General features: G+C 41.6%; 1 long non-coding RNA gene across 1 annotated transcript in view; it reads left to right on the top strand.

Annotated features, from left to right (window-relative positions):
• LOC106094404 (uncharacterized) overlaps positions 1 to 22,071 on the top strand; it is a 135,319-nt gene extending 113,248 nt beyond the window's left edge. Inside the window, exon 3 of the long non-coding RNA XR_001222552.2 lies at positions 22,027 to 22,071. This is a non-coding gene — a long non-coding RNA (uncharacterized LOC106094404). The remainder of the gene's footprint in view (positions 1 to 22,026) is intronic.
• The last annotated feature ends 611 nt before the right edge of the window (positions 22,072 to 22,682 follow it).

Here is a 22,682-nt window from a genome sequence, read left to right as displayed (position 1 = left end):
TTTTCCCATGGACATTCTACTAAGGAACAGAGGCCAACTTCTCACATGAGTGCAGTCCGATTCAATTTTAAGCTCAATGATAAGGGGCCTCCTTTTTATAGCAGAGTCCGAACGGCGTGCCGCAGTGCGACACCTCTTTGGAGAGAAGTTCTACATGGAATAGTACCTCACAAATGGTACCAGCATTAGGATGGGAAAACCAGCGCTGATTTTCTGATGGTCCCACCAAGATTCGAACCCAGGCGTTCAGTGTCATAGGTGGCCATGCTAATCTCTGCGCTACGGTGGCCTTAAAATGCCATGACGATCAAGAATATATATATCTAATGGGGTCCAAGACGAATATTTCGAGGTGTTACAAACGGAATGACGAAATTTGTATAACCCCATGCTGTGGTGGAGGGTATAAAAAAGGTATTCATTTTGGTATTTATCCAATAAATACCCAATCATTGGGTATTTCATATAGTCGGCGTTGACAAATTTTTTCGCAGTTTGTGACTCTGTAATTGCATTCTTTCTTTTGTCAGTTATCAGCTGTGACTTTTAGCTTGCTTTAGAAAAAAAGTGTAAAAAAAGTATATTTGATTAAAGTTCATTTTAAGTTTTATTTAAAATGCATTTACTTTCTTTTAAAAAATCCGCAATTACTTTTTGGGCAACCCAATATATGAAAGCTGGCAACTATCGATAATCGCAACATCCGATATTTTCGATAGTTTTGATAACAAATATCGATAGCATCGATACAATTGTTAATTTCCCATCACCTATATTTCAAACGAAAATGAGGAGTAAAAGTCAGGAGTTCGATTTAAATAGAAGCAATATCAATGCACAGACCAAAAAAAATCAAGGTTAATAAGGTCAGTTGGAGGTCGTGAGAAAATCATTGTACAAATTGTTGATCTAACCGGATGAAAATTGCGCCCTCTATATTCGCAATGGATCTTTAAGGATACATTAGTGTCCCATTGCTTATTTTTGTTTGGTTTTGCAAAAAATTAAACATTTGCGATAGTATCCATCGGAAAAATATAAATCGATATTCAGTCAAAGAATTAAATATCGATAGTGCTATCGATATTTTGCCAGCTCTAATATATATACCACCCTTGTTTTCTACCAGGTTTCGGGAGTAAATGCAACTTCAAGGCGGCCAAATGGGGCCCCAGATAGTGTGTCTCCTTATATCCACCACCATAGGATGGGGGTATACTAATCTGGTCTTTCAGTTTGTAACACATCGAAATATTGATCTGCGACCCCATAAAGTACATATATTCTTGATCATCTCGACATCCTGAGTCGCTCTAGCCATGTCCGTCCGTCCGACTGTCGAAATCATGATAGCAGTGGAACGCGTAAAGCTAGCCGCTTGAAATTTGTGACAGAAACTTCTTATTGACGTTGGTCTTCGGGGATTACAAATGAGCCATATCGCTTCAGTCATACCGTTCCCCCGATTTGACTTCTTGAACGCTTAGAAGCCTCAATTTTCATCCGATTTGGCTGAAATTTGAAAAAAAAAGTTTTTTGTTATGACTTTCAACCTCCATGTCAAGTATGATCCGACTCGGTCTTTAAACAAATATAGCTCCCATATAAACCTATCCACGAATTTAAATTCTTGAGCTCTTAGAAGTCTCAATTTTCATTCGATTTAGCTGAAATTTGGATCACAGACCTGAGTTATGACTTTCAACACCCACGCCAAGTATGATCTCAATCGGTCTATAAACAGATATAGCCTCCATATAAACTGATCCCCGGATTTAACTTCTTGAGCGCTTAGAAGCCTCAATTTTCATTCGATTTGGCTCAAATTTGGAACATAAACTTGAGTTACGTCTTCCAATATCCATGTCAAGTATGATCCGAATCGGCCAATAAACAGATATAGCCCCCATATAAACCGATCTCCGGATTTGACTTCTTCAACTCTTAGAAGCCTAAATTTTCACCTGATTTGGCTGAAATTTGGCCCAAATCACTATCTTATGACTGACAACATCAGTGACAAGTTTTATCTGAATCAGTCAGTGTGGTGATATAGGCCCTCCTAAGTACCGATAACCCGATATGACTTCTTGAGATCAAAACAAGTAAAAGGAGGCTAAGTTTGGCCGGGCCGAATCTAGGGAACCCATCACCATGGATTCTGCTAAATGTTTATACGAAATCAATTAAGTTGTAGGCATATTTCTGTCAAACCAGCAAAAATTATAGCTTCTAGGAACCGAACAAGGATGATCGAGAGACCGGTTTACATGGGAGCGATATCAGGTAATAGACTGATTTTGGCCGCATTTGGCACTGTTGTTGGAAGTCGTAACAGAACATCGCATGCAAAATTTCTCAAGAAGTCAAATCGAGGGATCGGTTTATAGGGGAGCTATATCAGGTTATAGACCGATTCAGACTACACCAGGCACAGTTGTTGAAAGTCGTAACAAAACACTACATCCTCAATTTCAACCAAATCGGACTAAAATTGCGGCTTCCTGGAGCTCAAGAAGTCAAATCGAGAGATCGGTTTATATAGGAGCTTCATCAGGCTCTTGACCGATTTGGACCGTACTTAGCACAGTTGTTGAAAGTCATAAGAGAACACTATCTGCAAAATTTCAGCCAAATCGGACAAAAACTGCGGCTTCCAGGGGCTCAAGAAGTCAAATCGTGAGATCGGGTTATATAGTAGCTATATCTAAATCTGAACCGATATGAACCAAATGCCAATCCCCAACGATCTACACCAATATTAAGTATCTGTGCAAAATTTCAGGCCACTAGCTCTACGCGTTCGACCTCTGTCGTGATTTCGACAGACGGCCGGACATGGCGAGATGGATTCAGAACGACGAGACGATCACTTTGTGGGGTCTTAGACGAATACTTTGAGTACACTTATAAACTCAGTTAACAGGGGTACAATTTTAGCCTCAAAATATTCCATCAGGTCCGCGAAACTTAAATCGTTTTAAGCTCCATAAGGTTTCCTTTGCCATATCCAACATACAGATGTCTCTGTTGTCTATGCTCTCACTCCCTTGTCGTTTAGTAACATTTCAGCTGGGCCATGGTCTTTTGAGAAAAACTTTTGCGCCATGGCGGAGTCATTAAGGTAATCGACCCGTTCGTTGAAAATTTTGATAACAATCCCCCATGGACTGCTAGTGCATTGAGCAGAGGTGTTTGTTCTGCTATGCTATTTCATCACCTCTTAGCAGCATGCGGTCTATAAGACAGACAGATGTATGGATATACGTATGCTTGGAGGTATAGTTCTTTTTTTTTTTGGTAACTTAATTTAATTTAAAACAATTCTTGGAATTCCCTGTGTGCGGCTCATGTCGTTGTTGTACTCGACTGACTCGTAGCAGTTTCAAATCGTGATAATGATATGTTATGTAGCCAAAAAAAAAAAGATATGTACGTTTTGTATGTACAAAACATATGTACAGATATGTAATTTAACTTTACACACACACACACACACACACACATACACACAAAGCTTTGTGATAAGATGGAATTATAGATGGAAGCGCAGACCAGACGGACGAACGGACGGACAGTCTACCACACGGACAGACAATCACTCATTCATTGTGTCGATAGCTATTCGTTCGTTCCATTCATATGAATTCGTTCATATTTGCCAACTCGGTACGTGAGTTCAGACCGGTGAGTGTACGGCTCATGCCGCGTAGCGTAAGTAGTACATCACCCGTCCATCATATCTTCAAGATCAATATCATCAAAAAACAATTGCCCCATGCATGCAGCTACAACTCTAACAGAAACCAACTACCTTTTACCACACTGGAAAAAAAACTGAACTTACCAACATAATTACAGTTCAAAGAGGCAAAATTTTAATGAAATTTTCTCTTAAGGCAAATTTTTAATGAAATTTTCTCTTAAGACAAGCTTTAATAAAATTTTCTCTTAAGATAAAATTTTAATGAAATTTTCTCTTAAGACAAATTTCCTCCAAAAATAAAAGGCATTTTGCCAAAGTATTTTTTTAAAGATCAGGATGGAAGAGAGCTGGCGAACAAGGCAGGCGAGCCTGCTCGTCGCTGTGCTGTTGTCCGATACGATCTACGCACAAGAGAGCACTTGCAGCGACACTCTAAGAATGTTCAAGTGCACAATAAAAAGAGTTTGGCAATGTATATGTGTGTGTTGTTCCTAGCATTAATGATTAGTTTGTATTGGATTAGTGGGAGGCAGGGATGGAAAATATTAATTTTGAAATGGTACTTTTGGGGCCGAAAGTGTGCAATCTTTGTGCAAGACAAAAAATTGCACAAAGATTTAAAAAATATCGAAATATCCATTTCCGACCAATTTGGCCTAGATCGGTCCAGATTTAGATATAGCTGCCATACAGACCGATCTCTCGGTTTAAGGTTTTATGCCCATAAAAGGCGCATTTATTGTCCTATGTCGCCAAAATTTGGGACAGTGAGTTATGTTAGGCCCTTCGACATCCCTCCTCAATATAGGCCAGATCGGTTCAGATTTGGATTTGGCTGCCATATATACCGATCTCTCGATTTAAGGTCTTGGACCCATAAAACGCGCATTTATTGCCCGATTGCGCCGGAATTTAGGACAGTGAGTTAAGTTAGGTTCACCGACATCTTTCTGCAATTTGGCCCAGATCGGTCTAGATTTGAATATGGCTGCCACATAGACCGATCTCTCGATTTAAGGTTTTATGCCCATAAAAGGCGCATTTATTGTCCGATGTCGCCAAAATTTGGGACATGGAGTTAAGTGAAGCCCCTCGACATACTTCTGCAAGTTGGCCCACATCGTCCAGATTTTGATACAGCTGCTATATAGACCGATCTCTCGATTTAAGGTTTTATGCCCATAAAAGGCACATTTATTGTCTGATTTCGCCGAAATTTGGGACAATGAGTTAAGTTTGGCCTCTCGACATATTTCTGCAAGTTGGCCCACATCGGTCCAGATTTCTATATAGCTGCTATATAGACCGATCTCTTGATTTAAGGTTTTATGCCCATAAAAGGCGCATTTATTGTCCTATGTCGCCAAAATTTAGGACAGAGAGTTGTGTTAGGCCCTTCGATATCCCTCCTCAATTTGGCCCAGATGGGTTCAGATTTGGATATAGCTGCCATATAATCCCATCTCTCGATTTAAAGTCTTGGCCCCATAAAAGCACATTTATAGTCCGATTTCGCTTAAATTTGACACAGTGATGGTAAAGGAAACCCCAAAAGAGTTTTCAGCCTAGCCGAAGACAGAACATCCCCATCTTTCGCGATATATTTGCGATTACATTAGCTATGAAATTGGTGGAGGTGCACAAAGAGGTGGCTTATCATTGAGCTTAAACTTGAATAGGACAGCACTCATTGATGTGTGAGAATTTTTCCCCCAGCTCCTTAAAGGAATATTCATTGAAAAGTACGTTGATAGTAACCCAACAACACAAATTTCGATCCAAGTACGTAGGGGGAACGCCCGACTCCAAACAAACATATAGACCGATTGGTTCTACAGAGACCTACATTTTGGGAGTATACCACGAATGTCATGTACAGATTGGGAGACAATAATAAACTGATATTCCCTCTTACAATTCCCAAACGGTCCGCATAAGGCAAATTCGATAGCCGCCATCGACTAACTAAAATATCTCTATTTTATCGGGGCTTGTTTCATAAATTGAGAATGTTTCGTCGTTTAGGTTAAAAAAAGACTCGAAAGTATCTGAATTGTTCGAAAAAATCGTTGTGCTTGAAAAGGTACTAAATCGGTCACGGGGGTACTGCAGTACTCCTCGGAAAAGTACTGAAAAAAGTACTAAAGTACTGACTTTTCCATCCCGAGTGGAAAATAAGGCTTTCTTATCTCTTGCTGCGCTAAGGAAAGTTTGAGGACTTGTTGGGCGCTGTTTCAAAACAAAATCGTGGTCTACACCGTACTCAATAGTCTTTGGGTACATAGGGCACCTCAGTCAATTTGACAAAGGTGTTGATGAAGTTACAAGGCGTGACAGAAATCATGATACGCTAGCCAGAAGTCACATGGCGTAACAGAAATCATGATACACTAGCCAGTCTAAGTGTTTTGAATAACAACACACATTTGCTCAACTTTTATAAGTTCTTTGCTGTGTTAATCTTTGAATAGAAAGCATTGACTATGATCTCCAGTTGGAAAATGTTCGAAATTAGTGATTTTTCGAACATTTTCCAGCTCGAGATCATACTGAATGCTTTCTATTCAAAGAATAACACAGCGAAGAACTTATAAAAGTTGAGCAAATGTGTGTTGTTATTCAAAACACTTAGACTGGCTAGTTGAGCAAGTATGTGTTGTAAATATTTCCTTGCTAACATATTAAGATCAACTTTTTCTCTCTCTGTGTTTTCCAAGTACTTGAGTGCATGTTGTCATTGTAAATAGTTTCCAACAACTTTTAATGTTTTTGTTTTTTTTTTATAATGATCAAATGCATATGTTCACAATTATGACTTATGTTTTCCCCTCATCATTTGATGAAAAAATAATTTGAAAAAAAGAAGGAGACAACAACACCAAACGAATAGAGCGCACTCGCAACGAGAGGTTAGAGCTTGAGGTGAAGTTTAATGGAAAATGCATAGTTGATGTGACATAGACAATTATTGCCTAATTGCCACTCTCGGGCCACGTATGTACGTAGATGGCATATGACTTTACTCATAACTAGGGTTACTAGGCTAATGGACCAAAAGATCCTCTCTCCCTTGCCTCTAATAACAACAAGACAGTAATGCATTTTTTTTTTTGCAGTTAAAAAACATTAGAAGGTCTCATTCAAATGCCTGCAATTGCACTAATGACACAACAGTTGTCGTAAAGATGTGGAAAATGTTGGAAATCGGTATGCACGTCTTGCGAACAAAAAGTGTAAAAATTTTAAATCAATCACAACAAAGCAGTAGAGAAAATTCAATACGATTAGAAGTAGAAATCGAAGATTTGTGACTTTGTTCACAAAAAAATTTTATTATGGGTTTTTAATCCTAAAACCCATGAACATTCCACTAGGGAACAGGGGCAAGCATCTCACATATCAATGAGTGCTGTCCTATTCAAGGAGATACAAGTTGCCTGCAGTGGCACCTGTCTCCTTCGGAGGAGAGAATGTTCCATTTTCAGAAAGCCCAAATTACTTTGGTTGTTTGCTGGAAAGGAAATTGGACTTTAAATCCAACATTTTGGAAAGGCCCAGAAAGGAAACTCTTGCCCTATACGCCTGCAAAATAGCCATTGGCAAAAGTTGGGGGTTTAGACCGCGTGTCATGCATTGGGTATATATTGCAGTTGTCAGACCTATAAGGCTATATGGTGTTGTGGTCTGGTGGACGGCGCTTCAAAAGTCCATCTCTGGTCACGTATGTTGATGACTTGGCAATTGCAGTTAGGCGAAAGTTTCCCAGCACTCTAAGGGATACACTTCAGGAAGCTCTACGTGCAATAGCGAAGTGTGCTACTGAAAGTGGTCTGGGCATAAATCCATTCAAGACAAAAGTAGTTCTTTTTAGCGGGAGATACAAGTTGCCTGCAGTGGCACCTGTCTCCTTCGGAGGAGAGAATATTCCATTTTCAGAAAGCCCAAATTACTTTGGTGTTTTGCTGGAAAGGAAATTGAACTTTAAATCCAAGATTTTGGAAAGGCCCAGAAAGGCAACATACAAAAGAGCCATTGGCAAAAAGTTGGGGGTTTAGACGGCGTGTAAACCCCCAACACCATATAACCTATAAGGCTATATGGTGTTGTTATCTGGTGGACGACGCTTCCAAAGTCCAACTACTACTCAATACTCAACCGGATCCAAGGGATGGCTAAATTGGGCATCACAGCCGCATTGGGGACGACACCATCTGATGCACCGAATTTAATGCTACATCTTATGCCTATGGACATTGTGGCTAGACAAATTGCTGCGACCACTACCGTGAGGCTTAGGGAGCTTTCTCTTTGCTCATGTGGCGACTACGGACATTGTATTATACTTGATACAATATCCGATGTCCCAGGCAGTGTGGATTACACCCTACCTGACGCTCTATTTGATAAAAAGTACTGTACCAATATTCCTGCTAGAACCAATCGATACTACGATATCCCTGGTAACAGAAGTTATATAGACTTCTATACGGCTGGTTTCAAACTAAACGACCAGATGGTCTTTGGGGTGTACTCTAAAGATCTAGAAGTCACCTCGAAAAGGTTACCCGACCACTGCAGTGTGTATCAAGCGAAGATCCTTGCATTTAAGAAAGTGGTGGAATGGCTAAGATATAATGCCATAACGACGATTGGCATAAAAATCTTCTCAGACAGCCAGGCAGCCATTAAATCCCTGGAGAAATTCCTGAACATACCTGTTCTGGGTGCCGGCTCACAGAGATATCCCAGGGAATTGTAAAGCGGACGAACTTGCGAGACTAGGAACTACCCTACATATTCTAGGGAAACTAAAATCTGTGGGTATGCCTCTAGCGACATGTAAGCTAAGTTTTCAGGACCAGACCCCAAGGACAACGAATGATAGATGGTCGCAAAGAGGAGGCTGTGAGTATTCCAAATCTATTTGGCCTCATCTAGACTTGGGGAGGCCTACTGCTTTGCTGCCATTGGCTAGAACAGACGTCTCAGTCATTTCCCACCTCCAGGACCAGGCCCGAAGGACAACGAATGATAGATGGTCGCAAAGAGGAGGCTGTGAGCATTCCAAAACTATGTGGCCTCATCTAGACTTAGAGAGGCCACTGGTCACTGTCACTGTCTAATCGTCACTGTCTAATCGGAAAACGACCCCAAAAATCCCCCCAAAATAGGTTTATTGGACGATAATGACAAAATGGGAATCGAATGAAAGGTATTCGGGAGTAGATTACGAATATGGTCAGGAAGGAGGTATAGGCTATGTAATTTGTTGATATCGCATTGGGGGGCGGACCCTCCCCCTTACCACAAATGTACCAACCAAAAATAAAAGTGGACCGATTGGGACAATATGGGACTTAAATGAAAGGTATTCAAGAGTAGAGTAAAAATTCCATATTAAAAATTGGGCCCAAGTAATTGGGGGGCCGTCCAGACCCCAAAAAAACCCTCAAAATAGGTTTATTGGACGATAATCTGAAAATGGGTATCGAATGAAAGGTATTCTGGAGTAGATTACAAATATGGTCCGGAAGGAGCAATAGGGTATATAAGTTTTTGATATCGCAAGGGGGGCGTACCCTCCCCCTTACCGCAAAAGTATGAGCCAAAAATAAAAGTGGACCGATTGGGACAATATGGGACTAAAATGAAAGGTATTCAAGAGTAGAGTACGATTTCCATATTAAAAATTGAGTTCAAGTAATTGGGGGGCCGCCCCGACCCCAAAACCCCCCAAATTGGTTTATTGGACGATAATGACAATATGGGGCTCGAATGAAAGTTATTCGCGAGTAGATTACGAATATGGTCAGGAAGGAGGTATAGGCTATGTAATTTGTTGGAAGGGGGCGAATCCTCCCCCGTTACCACAAAAACGCCACCTAAAATCAAAAGTTGACTGATAGGGACAATATGGGTATTAAATGATAGATATTGGAGAGTAGAAAGCGAATGTGGTAAAAAAAAACTTAGGTTCAAGAGGTGTCCCAAGCCCGAAAACTGCTCCAAATAGGCATATTGGACGTATATATCAATATAGGACTCAAATGAAAGGTATTCGGGAGTAGACTACGAATATGACATAGAAAACGAGGTCCAAGTAATTGATAGTAGTATCCCCAAATGGGGATACTACTCAACCATAGCTTGATGAAACTCAAATGATAGGCATTTGAGAGCAGATTACGAAAATTACATAAAACTTTGTGTCCAAGAACCTAGGTGGTGTTTTACCTCCTAAAATCGCCTCCAATAGGTTATTTGACCTATCAAAATAATGGGGAATCAAGTGATAGATTTTTTTGAGTTGAGTGCGTCATTCAAATTTTTGCTCAAGTGGCAGTGTGGCGCACAACCCTCATACGGATGCCCTCCACCAAACGGCTGCATACACCAATCATGACAATATGAGGTTAAATCAAAGGTATAAGGTTGTGTACTGCGAATCTGATATCATTATTCTGCTCATATATCTAGCGGACCACCTCACCCCAAAACAGTCGATCGATTATAATGACCTAACGGGACACTGTGTGATTTAATTAATGTGTAGGCCGCCATAGTTACGAAATTATAACATTCAGCCTGAAAGCAGGAGTTGCAAACCCTAATGATAAGGTTGCAACCATTTTTAGCTCACCTATAGACGAGACCAAACGGGCAACACTTTTTTGTTCAAGATTTTTACATGGTAAGAACTATCGCCACCGCTCCAAATTTTTTTTTTACCACAGAAAATTTCAACGACATCGGACAATAAATGCGCCTTTATGGGCCCAAAACCTAAAACCGAGATACCGGTCTATAAGGCAGCTTCCAAATCTGGACCGATCTGTGCGATATTGCAGAAGTATGTCAAGAGGCTTAACTTAGCTCACTGACCCAAATTTCGGCGACATCGAAACCAAAAAAACCAAAACCTTAAATCGAGAGATCGGTCTATATGGCAGCTATATCCAAGACCAAATTGAAAAGGATGTCGAAGGGCCTAACAAAATACATTGTCCCAAATTTCGGCGGCATCGGACAATACATGCGCCTTTTATGGCCCCAAAACCTTAAATCGAGAGATCGGTCTATATGGCAGCTATATCCGAAACCAAATTGAAGAAGGAAGTCGAAGGGCCTAAAAAAACGCATTGTCCCAAATTTTGGCGACATCGGACAATAAATGCGCCTTTTATGGGCCCAAAACCTTACATCCAGAGATCGGTCTATATGGCAGCTATATCCAAATCTGAACTGATCTAGGCCTAATTAACGAAGGAAGTCGAAGGTCCTAACACAACTCACTTTCCCAAATATCAGCTAAATCGGATAATAAATGTGGCTTTCATGGGCCTAAGACCCTAAATCGGCGGATCGGTCTATATGGCAGCTATATCCAAATCTGGACCGATCTGAGCCAAATTGGCGAAGGATTTTGAAGGGCCTAACACAATTCACTGTCCCAAATATCAGCTAAATCGGATAATAAATGTGGCTTTTATGGCCCTAAGACCCTAAATCTGCGCATCATTCTATATGGGGGCTATATGAAGATATATGTAGGCCGATATAGCCCGTCTTTGAATTTAACCTGCTTATAAACAAAAAAGCAATGTGTACACAGTTTCAGCTCAATATCTCTATTTTTAAATACTGTAGCGTGATTTCAACAGACAGACGGACGGACATATCTAGATCGTCTTAGATTTTTACGCTGATCAAGAATATATATACTGTATAGGGTCGGAAATGGATATTTCGATATGTTGCAAACGGAATGACAAAATTAATATATCCCCATCCTTCGGTGGTGGGTATAAAAAAAATACTAAATGATGACTATTTAATAGGTAGTCATATGGTATGGTGGTTGTCTATGAATGACTATTCATAGACAACCACCATACTATTCATAGACAACCACCATACCATATGATACACTCTAAGCGATTAGCACTAACATTTAAATTAGCGTCATCTGGCAGTCTTCAATTGAAATTGTTTGATCCAATTGGATTTAGTGGATGCCAAAATGAACAGAGAGGGGGTTTACTTACTTTTACTTTAATTGGCTATGACAGAATATTTCTTCCACTAGCCGAACGTAGAATAGCGTTCCAACCGCCTCGATCTTCTGCGCTCATTCTAAAATCTCTGACACCAAGTTTCGAGGTGTCTCCCACAACTTGATCTTTCCATCGGGCTTCTGGTCTTCCCGGTTTGCGTGTACCACCGTGTTTGCCTTCAAAAGACTTTTTTGCTGGAGCTTCTTCATCCATTCTGACAACATGACCTAGCCAACGCAACCGTTGTACTATGCTATCGTCGTCATACAGCTCATGTAGCTCGTGGTTCATACGTCGCCTATATTCTCCGTTAACGCAAACTGGTCCATATATTTTACGAAGAATCTTTCTCTCAAATACTCCAAGCACTGCCTCATCTGCTTTCACAAGTACCCATGCTTCAGAACCATATAACAGCACGGGTAGTATCAGTGTCTTGTAAAGTGTAGTCTTTGTCCGTCGAGAGGTGGCCTTGTTTCTAAACTGCTTACTTAGTCCAAAGTAGCATTTGTTTGCCAGTATTATTCTTCGCCTTATCTCAAAACTGGTGTCATTCGTTTCGGTTAAGGCGGTGCCGAGGTAGATAAAATGACTGACTATCTCAAAGTTGTGGTTCCCAACTTTCTCCATGTTCTTTATCTGCTCGGTTGTACAAGGCTTTTTGGGAGTGGAAACCATCCATTTCGTCTTATCTCCATTCACTGCCAGACCCATTTTCACTGACTCTCTTTCGATCTTTTCAAAGGCTGCAGTTACTACTTCCCGTCACAGACCTATGATGTCGATGCCGTCGCCATAGGCGAGTAGCATGTGTACTCTTGTGATTAGTGTGCCATATCTATTCACATCTGCATCTCGTATAATCTTCACCAGCAGGATATTAAAGAGATCACACGAGAGGCTGTCTCCGCGTTGTCTGAAACCTCGTTTGGTATTAAATGGTTCGGAGAGATTCTTTCCTATTCTTACTGAGAAACGCGTATCAGCAAGTGTCATCCTGCAGAGTTTTATTAATTTTGCAGGGATACCAAACTCAGACATGGCTTGAAATACCTTTGAACGTAAAGGAGTATCGAATGCGGCTTGGTAGTCAACAAAGTGATGATAGGTGTTGATTTGGCCTTCTCGGGTCTTTTCCAGGATTTGGCGCAGTGTTAATATCTGGTCTAGGATGGATTTACCAGGTCTAAAGCCGCATTGATAGGGCCCAATTATCTCATTGACTTTAGGTTTTAATCTTTCACACAGTACGCTCGAGAGTATCTTGTATGCGATGGGGAGAAGCCTAATTCCTCTGTAGTTGGCACATTCCGTCTTGTCTACTTTCTTGTGTACGGGACATAGTATGCTGAGGTTCCAATCATCGGGTATGCGTTCTTCTAGCCAGATTGCGCAGATAAGCTGATGCATACGCCTTATCAGCGTGTCGCCTCCGGTCTTAAATAGTTCAGCGGGTTACCCGTCGGCTCCTGCTGCCTTGTTGTTCTTTAGTCGGGTTACAGCTACTTGGAACTCATTCTGACTAGGAGGTAAACATTCTATACCATCATCAGGGATTGGTTCTGCGGTATCCTCTTCGCCGCCAACATCAGACACTAGCAGTTGGGTAAAATGTTCTTTCCATAGCCTCAGCATGTTGTCTGTGTCAGTTACCAGATTTCCTTCTTTGTCTCTGCAGGAGGATGTGCCTGCACCAAAGCCATCGGTTTGGTGTTTAATTCTTTGGTAGAATTTCCGGACTTCATTTTGTGGACCAACCACTACAATATGGGACTCAAATTAAAGCTATTTGAGAGTAGAAAACGAAGCTGATATCCAATTGCGGAACTAAGTGTTTCGTGGGTCACCCCACCACTATGATACCCCACCACTCAAATCGGACATTTTTACCGACCATGGCAAAGTGGATCTTAAATGAATGGTCTTTGGGAATAGAGCACGAAAGTGACTTTCACTTTTGGGACCAAATGTCTGGGGGTCCACCACACCCCAAGAAGGGCTTTTACTGAGCATTGCAATGTGGGTTTTAAATAAGAGGTATTTGAGTGTTGAAAAATCCAAATTACGCAGTAATGTTCAAATTTAGAATACTTCTCGGTAACATAGCATAATCGGGCGCAGCAGAGAGGGCCGGGCTCAGCTAGAAAAGTATACATGTACTAAAGCGATAAAAATATACACATTCATTTGCAGTTTCAGGCAAAAAGTTCTCCAAAGCCGATTACGTAATCTTCTTACTCCAAGAGAATTTCCTACATCGCCTAGGGTATGTCAATGTATTTGTTATGGCAACGATAATTTCGTTTGAGATGCACAACGGTCCTGAAACTCTCTCTCTTGAGGTTAGATGGTACTTGAATTTGTGTCCACACCTGCAAGAGCAATTAATTTTCTCTTCATTTTCTAAAAGATTTTGCAAAAAAAAAACACACTGGAGGCTTTTCTCATTAAAATCACCACGATGCCATTGTTCAGTATTTCGAATGAGTTTGTATCAATCGCGTCCATTATTGGTGTGCATAAGAATTGAAAAGAAAATAGCAACAGCGTGCATAGATGCTCTTGACTGTTGTGAAATTACACGTGTTTAACGTGGTATTTTAAATAAAAAGTGCGACAAGTGTTGTTTGTTTAATGGAATGTGATTAAATTGTGAAACTTTGAACAAATGTTTTGTAAAGGTCAGTTGTTTTATGAAAAGTAGCCGTTACATGAAAAAAATTGGGTTGCCCAAAAAGTAATTGCGGATTTTTTAAAAGGAAGTAAATGCATTTTTAATAAAACTTAGAATGAACTTTAATCAAATTTACTTTTTTTACACTTTTTTTCTAAAGCGAGCTAAAAGTAACAGCTGATAACTGACAGAAGAAAGAATGCAATTACAGAGTCACAAGCTGTGAAAAAATTTGTCAACGCCGACTATATGAAAAATCCGCAATTACTTTTTGGGCAATCCAATACAAAAGCTACCACCAAAATGGATCAACAAGGCAGAGGTAAGTAAAAAATAAAAATATTGTTTATTGGTAATTATTTAATTTGTTTCATTTTTATTTACATTTAATGAAGATTCAAGGCAGCACCTGGTGTTCAGGTATAGAAAACTCGCCAAATGAAGTTGTAATTTTACCTCAAGTCGGTTGTTCTACATTAGAAGGTAAGTGCAAAATTTGCGGAAAATATTGGAAAATTAAAACATTGTATACTTCCAGATGCAAAGCAAAGATCAATGATCGGTTTCTTAAGTTGAAGATAGATAGAAGCATTCCCATCAGAGAGCTATAGTGAAACCAACACCGTTTGAAAAGAGGGTGCAGATATTAATCCGCCCCCAGCCACTATGGACAAACACCTAAGCCAGTAATCGGATTGTTGTGCGCTCTAAAAACTCTAAAGTAACCTGTAAAAAGAAAATTTTTGAGTAAGGAATTCCTTGCTACTCCACCTAAGTGCCGGTATCTGTTAGACGCGAAAACGGGGCAATAACAAAGGAAATGCTCCAACGTCTCATCATCTTCCCCACATGCCCTACACATGCTATCACATGCCGCAACGATTTTCATAAGTGAGCTCGTAGTCCTATGTGTCCCGCTATGATACCAATAGCTATACTGACCTCCTTCTTGCTTCCTTTCAGTAATAGCCTCGTCTTTTCACGATCTGGATCCTCCCATAGGATTTTCGCCGTCCTACCGACCATTTCGCTGTTCCACAATGTTGCATGCACATTCGTCGCCCACCCGACGCCCTTAAAGGCTTCGGGTTAGCCAAGTTTATTGACGGCAGTCCTCTGGCCTTCACCGCCAAATCGTCTGCCCTTTAATTTCCCCATACTCCATTATGGCTCGGCACCCAAACGATGCAGATTTTCCCATCCTCTACTTCTTACACTTCAAGACTGTTCGTGACCTTACCGTCCTGGTTGTTATTGCCCTAATGGCAATTTTACCGTCCTCGCGTTAGCACCACACCACTTCACGCATTTCGTGATCGCCGGGATCTACGCCTGCAGGATCGTATTATGGTCAGGCAGTCTAAAACAGATGTCAGTCCCTGGGTTCTCAATGTAAACCCCCAGGCCCACTCTGTCCTCTAGCTTTGATCCATCCGTGTAACATGATCTTCCAGATGGCAATACTAGGGTTCCGTCAATCCAAGACTGTGCCGATGGCAGCGCACTCGACTTCAAGGTTCATCTCAGGTATCCGATCGGAAACCTCTCCACTTCCTTCCAGGTTTCCTATCGTCGCCTCGATTATACCGCGATGGTAATTAAGTAACTAAGTATTGGGCTAATCACGCTCCTGTAGAGCTATCCGATCGGAAACCTCTCCACTTCCTTCCAGGTTTCCTATCGTCGTCTCGATTATACCGCAATGGTATGAACTGCTCTCATCCTCAATCCATTCTCCCATCACCTTAAGTCTCATAGCCGTAGTGGCTGCCTAACACTTAATCTGTATAACAATGGGTCGGATATCTCGAATAGTCTCCAGTGCCCTAGTGGGCGTGATCCTCATCGCTCCGCCTATGCCAAGACAACATGTTCTCTGAACCTATTGTATGGTCCTTATATTGCACTTTTTCTCCATAGCAGTCCACCATACCACTGAGGCGTAACTAAGTATTGGGCTAATCACGCTCCTGTAGAGCTAGTGGACTATCCTAGGATTCAGGCCCCATTTTGAGCCTACGGCCCGTGTAAATAGTGCCCAACATCTGTGATCCTTCTCAGTACGCCCCTGAATGTGACACATTCAATGCAGTTTCCTGTCCAAGATCACTCCAAAGTGTTCGACCTTGTCAGATATCGAAATCGTCTTATTGAGGAAACGTGGTACGTTAAATTGGCTCACCTTCGTCTTCCTCGTGAACAGGCATATTTCAGTCTTCTCTGGGTTAACATTGAGCCCTCTGGGTCTAGCCCAGTCATATGCCATATGCAAGACCCTTTCGGCCCTTCTACATAGCTCGTTCGGATCTTTACGCCTTAGAAGTATCATAACATCGTCTGCGTAGCAGACGGGTTGAAATCCCTCCTCAGTAAGCATCCGTTATATGTCATTTATGGTGATCACCCATAAAAGTGGCGATAAAATGCCCCCCTGTGGCGTGCCCTGTGCCACCTTCTCTCTTATATTTACGCCATGCGACACACAATTTATCCACCTCTTCCTTAGCATATGGTTTATCCAGTCTCTAAGAACCGGGTCCACCCGGTACTGGTCTAAGGATTGGATTAGTGTATCGCTCCGCACATTGTTAAAAGCCCCCTCGATGTCAATGCATACCGCCAGGGTGTACGTTTTGGCATCGAAGGATTCTTCTATTTTATGCACAACCTCGGGCAGGGCAGTCTCCACCGACCTTCCCTTGACATAGGCATGCTGTTTGTATTTGAGCAGTTCGCTGGATTTCATACTCTTTACCATGGTGTCCACAATACGTTCCATGGTTTTGAGTAGAAAGGACGCAAGGCTTATGGGTCTGTAGGCCTTTGGTTTCGCATAACTTGCCTTGCCGGGCTTGGGTATAAACACCTCCCCTGCCTCCTGCCAGGCTTTCGGAGTTTATGAAAGTCCTAGGCACGCTATAAAAATTTTGGCCAGACGAAGCGCCAGATAGTCTGCCTCTTTCTGTAGTAACGCCGGAAATGTCCCATCAGGTCCGGGTGACTTAAATGGTTTGAAGCTCCTCAAGGATTCCTTCACCATGAATTCCGTTATTATAAACCTTCGATTAACGTCATTATTCTAAGATTCCGGTGTCTCCGTGAGTCCCATCGTATCCTGCAAAAAATGGGTTTTCATCAAAAGCCTCAATGTGTCCTCCGTTGCCTCTGCTCTCACTCCCATATCGTCTGCTAAAGTTTCAGTTTGGACATGGGTTTTTGAGAGAAACTTTTTTATCTTGCCCTTTAAAGGTGTTCGCCCGCCAGGAGGCGGGCTATTAAAACTCATTTCTCAGCTGAAACTATTTTGCAGCTGTTAACAGGGTGACTCTGTAATTTGGTGATAGTAATGAACACCACCAATGTAAATAAAGTATTGATATGGCAACTACGATTAGTTGTCAAAGTGAGTGAATAGATCAGCTGCAGTTTACTTGTTAACAAGGGATAGAAATACACGATTTTCTAGCCTTTTTAACGCAGATAAAAAAGTAATGGTTTTTTCGGAATAAAAAGTTTATGTTTTCCGTGGTAATAATTGACATGAATTTAAAAATCGCACTCGACGCAGATCTCTCCACGAGATGGCTGAACAGTTCAAAATTCACCTGTTCTGGGTGCCGAGCCACTAAAATATCCCAGGGAATTGTAAAGCGGATGAGCTTGAGAGACTAGGAACCAAGCTCGTCCGCTTTTAAGCGATCTGGATGGTTCAACGGTAGGAACTAGAAGGCATCTTCCTTCTTCTGTTCCTGTGGTATCACAATGGACGAAAACGTTTCAGTGAGTCTGATGGCAGACTGCGAATTAAACCTAACCTAACCTTATAGCCGCATCTTCTTTTCATCCTAACCTGACGTAACACTAGCCATCAGGGCAATAACAAACAGGAGGGTAAGTTTATGAACAGTCTTGGAGTGTAGGTAGGAGATTAACCCCTTATTCGGGGAAGGCACGATCCGCATTATTTGGGTACCGGGCCATAATGGAGTAAGGGAGAATGAAAGAGCTACCGATTAGACAGTGAAGACCAGAGGACTGTCATCACTAAACTTGGTTAACCTGAAGCCATCCAGGTCAACGCAGTCTGAGTTAAGGGCGTGGACGACGAGTGCACATGAAACACTGTGGAACAGCGAAACGCTCGGTAGGACGGTGAAAATCCTATGGGAAGATCCAGATCGTGAAAAGACTAGGCTGTTACTCAAAGGAAGTAAGATGGAGGCCAGTTTAACTTTTGTTATCATAACAGGACACATAGGACTACGAGCTCACCTAGGTAAAATCGGTGCGACAAGTGGTAGCATGAGTAGCGCATGGCTTAGGTGTATGTCCATAGTGGAATGGGGCGGATTAATATCCGCACCCTCTTTTCAACCTAACCTAACCTAGGAAAAAACCTAAGTCAGGTAACATTAGAAGGCCATTGTAGCGCAGAGGTTAGCATGTCCGCCTATTACGCTGAACGCCTGGGTTCAAATCATGGCGAAACCATCAGAAATAAATTTTTAGCGATGGCTTTCCCCTCCTAATGCTGGCAACATTTGTGAGGTACAATGCCATGTAAAACTTCTCTCCCAAGAGGTGTCGCACTGCGGCACCCCGTTCGGACTCGGTTATAAAAAGGAGGCCTCTTATTATTGAGCTTAAACTTGAATCGGACAGCACTCATTGATATGTGAGAAGTTGGCCCCTGTTCCTTAGTGGAATGTTTATGGGCAAAAATTTGCATTAGCAGGTAACATTAGGAGCTGGTATCAATAGCCTGAATTCTTCTCTATACCACGCCCCTAAGTCGGTGCATGTTTGGTATAATGCTCTGACTAAAGTGCCGGTGTCTGTTCGCCGCTAAAGCTGGATAATGACATAGGAAATGATCTGACGTCTCATCATCATCCCCACGTGCTTCACCTGCCGCACCTTTTCTTCTACATAAGTGAGTTCGTAGTTCTATGTGTGCCGCTATGCTACCAAAACCTATATTGATCTCCTTCCTTCTTTATTTCAGTATGAAGGAGATCCGGATCTCCCCAAGAGGTTTTCGTTTTTCTACCGAGTTTGAACTTGTTTACGAACCTTAAGCTGGCCACCAGGGCTATAACGACCAGGACGGTAAGATTATGAGCAGTCTTGGAGTGTAAGTAGGAGATTAACGCACTCTCCGAGGATGACACGACCAGCATTATTTGGGTACCGGGCCATAGCGGAGTAAGAGAGAATGAAAGATCTCCCGATTGGCAGTGAAGACCAGAGGACTGCCATCACTAAACTTGGTTAACCGGAAGCCTTTTGGGTCGCCGCAGTTTGAGCGTTCGTCGTCTACGTCCTTCACCCGCACTTAAAACGGTCGGTAAGACGACGAAATTCCTATGGGCACATCCGGATCGTGAGAAGACGAGCCTATTACTGAAAGAAGCGTTTGAGCGTTCGTCGCCCACGCCCTTTATCCGCACTTAAAACGGTCGTTAAACCGTTAGACGACAAAAATCCTATGACGACATCCGGATTGTGAGAATACGAGCCTATTACTAAAAGGAGGCTATACTGATCACCTTGATCAGTATAGTTTTCGGTACCATAACAGTACACATAGGACTATGAGCCCACTTACGCAAAATAGGTGCTGCAAGTGGTAGCAGTTGTAGGGCATGTGGAGAATATAATGCGACATTGATTCATTTCCTATGTCCTTACCCGGCTTTCGCGGCTAACAGATACCGGCACTTAGGCTAACAGACACCGGCACATAGGACTATGGGCCCACTTACGCACAACAGATGCTGCAAGTGGTAGCAGTTGTAGGACATGTGGAGAAGATAATGCGACGTTGATATCCGGCTTTCGCGGCTAACAGACACCGGCACTTAGGTGGAGACACAATACCAACTAAGAGGCGTGGTATGGAAAACAATTGGGGATTTTCTTAATAGCAAAGAATTTCTGACTTAGGTTTCTTTTACGAGGTTACTTTTTTTTGTATTTAGAGCGCACAACAAGCCGATTACTGGCTGAAGTGTATGTCCATATGTGGCATGGGATGGATTGATATCGGCACCCACTTTTCGTCCTATCTAATAGCCAATCTTGCAGATTTCATTCTAATGTGATTGAAACTCCGGTAAGGGGTTCAAAAGTCAAATCAGGGGCTATTTCCAAATACCAGCCATTTGGGCCACAACCAAGATCAATAACCAATTTGCAGATTTTCTCAAAAACGTTAAGCCATGTATTTTAAGCTGAAAACTTTTGAAAAACGAATGAAAATGCGTCTATGGGTGAGTTCTATGGGCAATACTTTGAATTTTTATGGCCAAGTGCGAAGGCTCTAATAATTCTAAAAGACCTACATGATACAAAAGCCATCAAACTAAGATAAATTGGATCAAAAAACACTGTTCAGCATCCTAAATCCAAATGTTCTCAACTTAAACTTGTCCATCCTTTTCAAAAGCATGACGGCTAGCCTAACAAAAGGTCTCCTCTAATTCAAAAAATACATGGATATACCTTTTAAGCACCCTTGGTCAGATTTTCTTGGAAGAAAACTTACTTTGATTTTTTTTAATTGATCTGCAAAGAAAAGTCTCTTTGTGACGCAAAAAAAAAACAAAATTCCCACTAAAAGCCTTGATTAATGTGGGAAAAGAAAGCACAGCAACTATGCCTTTTCTTTGCAACCTCACTATGATCTACTTCTAATGCATTTACGTGAAAACAACATCCATTGTCAGTCACCGTCTTAGGGTATTTGTCAATCATTGTCAAGCAGAAAATTGCAAATCCATCAAATCCCACAATCCATGTTGGACAATGTAAGTAGAAACCTTGGACACAACCCACCCTTTTAGGAATTCCAGGTAACCATCAATTACATGTCAATGCAATCAAAAAGGATACCCCTCATTACAAACGAAACCACCATGCGCCCGCCATACACTGCCATGCTCTTAAAATGGACATTTATTTTAAGGCTATTTTTCACTTTCCTTTGAATGGCTTGAATGAAGGCTGCTTAAGCTGTATTCCTTACACTGACACACACACACACGCTGGGGCATTTTAAGAAACTGCCACTGGCCAGTCTCAGTTTGAAAGACCAAAGGATATTTACTTGACAATTTGTCACACGACAGGACACAAATGACGACGGGTCAATATATCACCACTTTTTTGCTCAATGACATGCTCTCACACCACCTTTTGACTTTACCTGCTTATCCTGCTGCACGACATACAGGTGAGCGTATGGTTGCTGTGGTGCTTTGGTTGGCCTCCGTGTTGCTGATGCGATGGTCTTGTCTTCGTGTGACAATATCCATGAAATCCTTAACGGCAAAGACGGATTTCAGGATGTGTTGAAAGTATTACGAACGACCGGAATAACGAGTCCATGACACTTAGTCTACCACCTAACAATCACTGCTCGTTTGAATTTTGTTAGTGGCAATAGCAAGTAAGGGCCAAGGGGGGCTGGTATGATAATTCGAGAAAATATTAAACAAAAAATTTAATTTAAGAATTTGTGATTCTGTAGAAACTAGTGAAATTCCACTTTTACAATAATTTTAATGCTTTCGCTTTAATTTTATTTGCAGAAATAATGCTCTTCGAGGATGACAGCAATTTTGACAAAAATTTCCGGTGAGTATTATAGTGTCCAAACTTAAAATTTTTAAAAATTTTATACCCACCATTGGATGGGAAAGTCATATCGTTAACTGAAACATTCATTTGCGACCCTACGCATTATAAAGGGTAGGTTTTTAGCTATTAGTATGGTGCGGTTTATGGGCTGGTGGCATCATTGGACCGTACTTCTTCAAAGATGATGTGAATCGTAACGTAACTCTGAATGGTCAGCGCTTTTTTTTTGCCCAAAATGCAAGAGCTTGACTTGCATGACATATGGTTTCAACAAGACGGTGCCACATGCCACACAGCCCGCGTAACAATGGACTTATTGAGAGGCGAGTTCGGATAACATTTTATTTCACATTTGGGACCGGTCAATTGGCCGCCTAGATATTGCGATATAACGCCTTTAGACTATTTTTTAAACCCGTTATTAAAAAAGCTTCCAAATATGTCCGGTTTGGGGTATGAGCCCTAAAAAATATGAAGATCGAACTCCACTGTCTTGAAGACCTAAATTTTCTTGGTGAGCAAATACATCCTACTTGGGGGTTGTTATGGTGGTAGGACGTCCCCTAGATAGTTGGTGTCCCGAATGTTGATGTCAGATTCGTGGTCT

This window comes from Stomoxys calcitrans, chromosome 4, assembly GCF_963082655.1.
Source record: "Stomoxys calcitrans chromosome 4, idStoCalc2.1, whole genome shotgun sequence".
Lineage (NCBI taxonomy): Eukaryota > Metazoa > Arthropoda > Insecta > Diptera > Muscidae > Stomoxys > Stomoxys calcitrans.
This window is presented reverse-complemented; position numbering and strand designations above follow the sequence as displayed.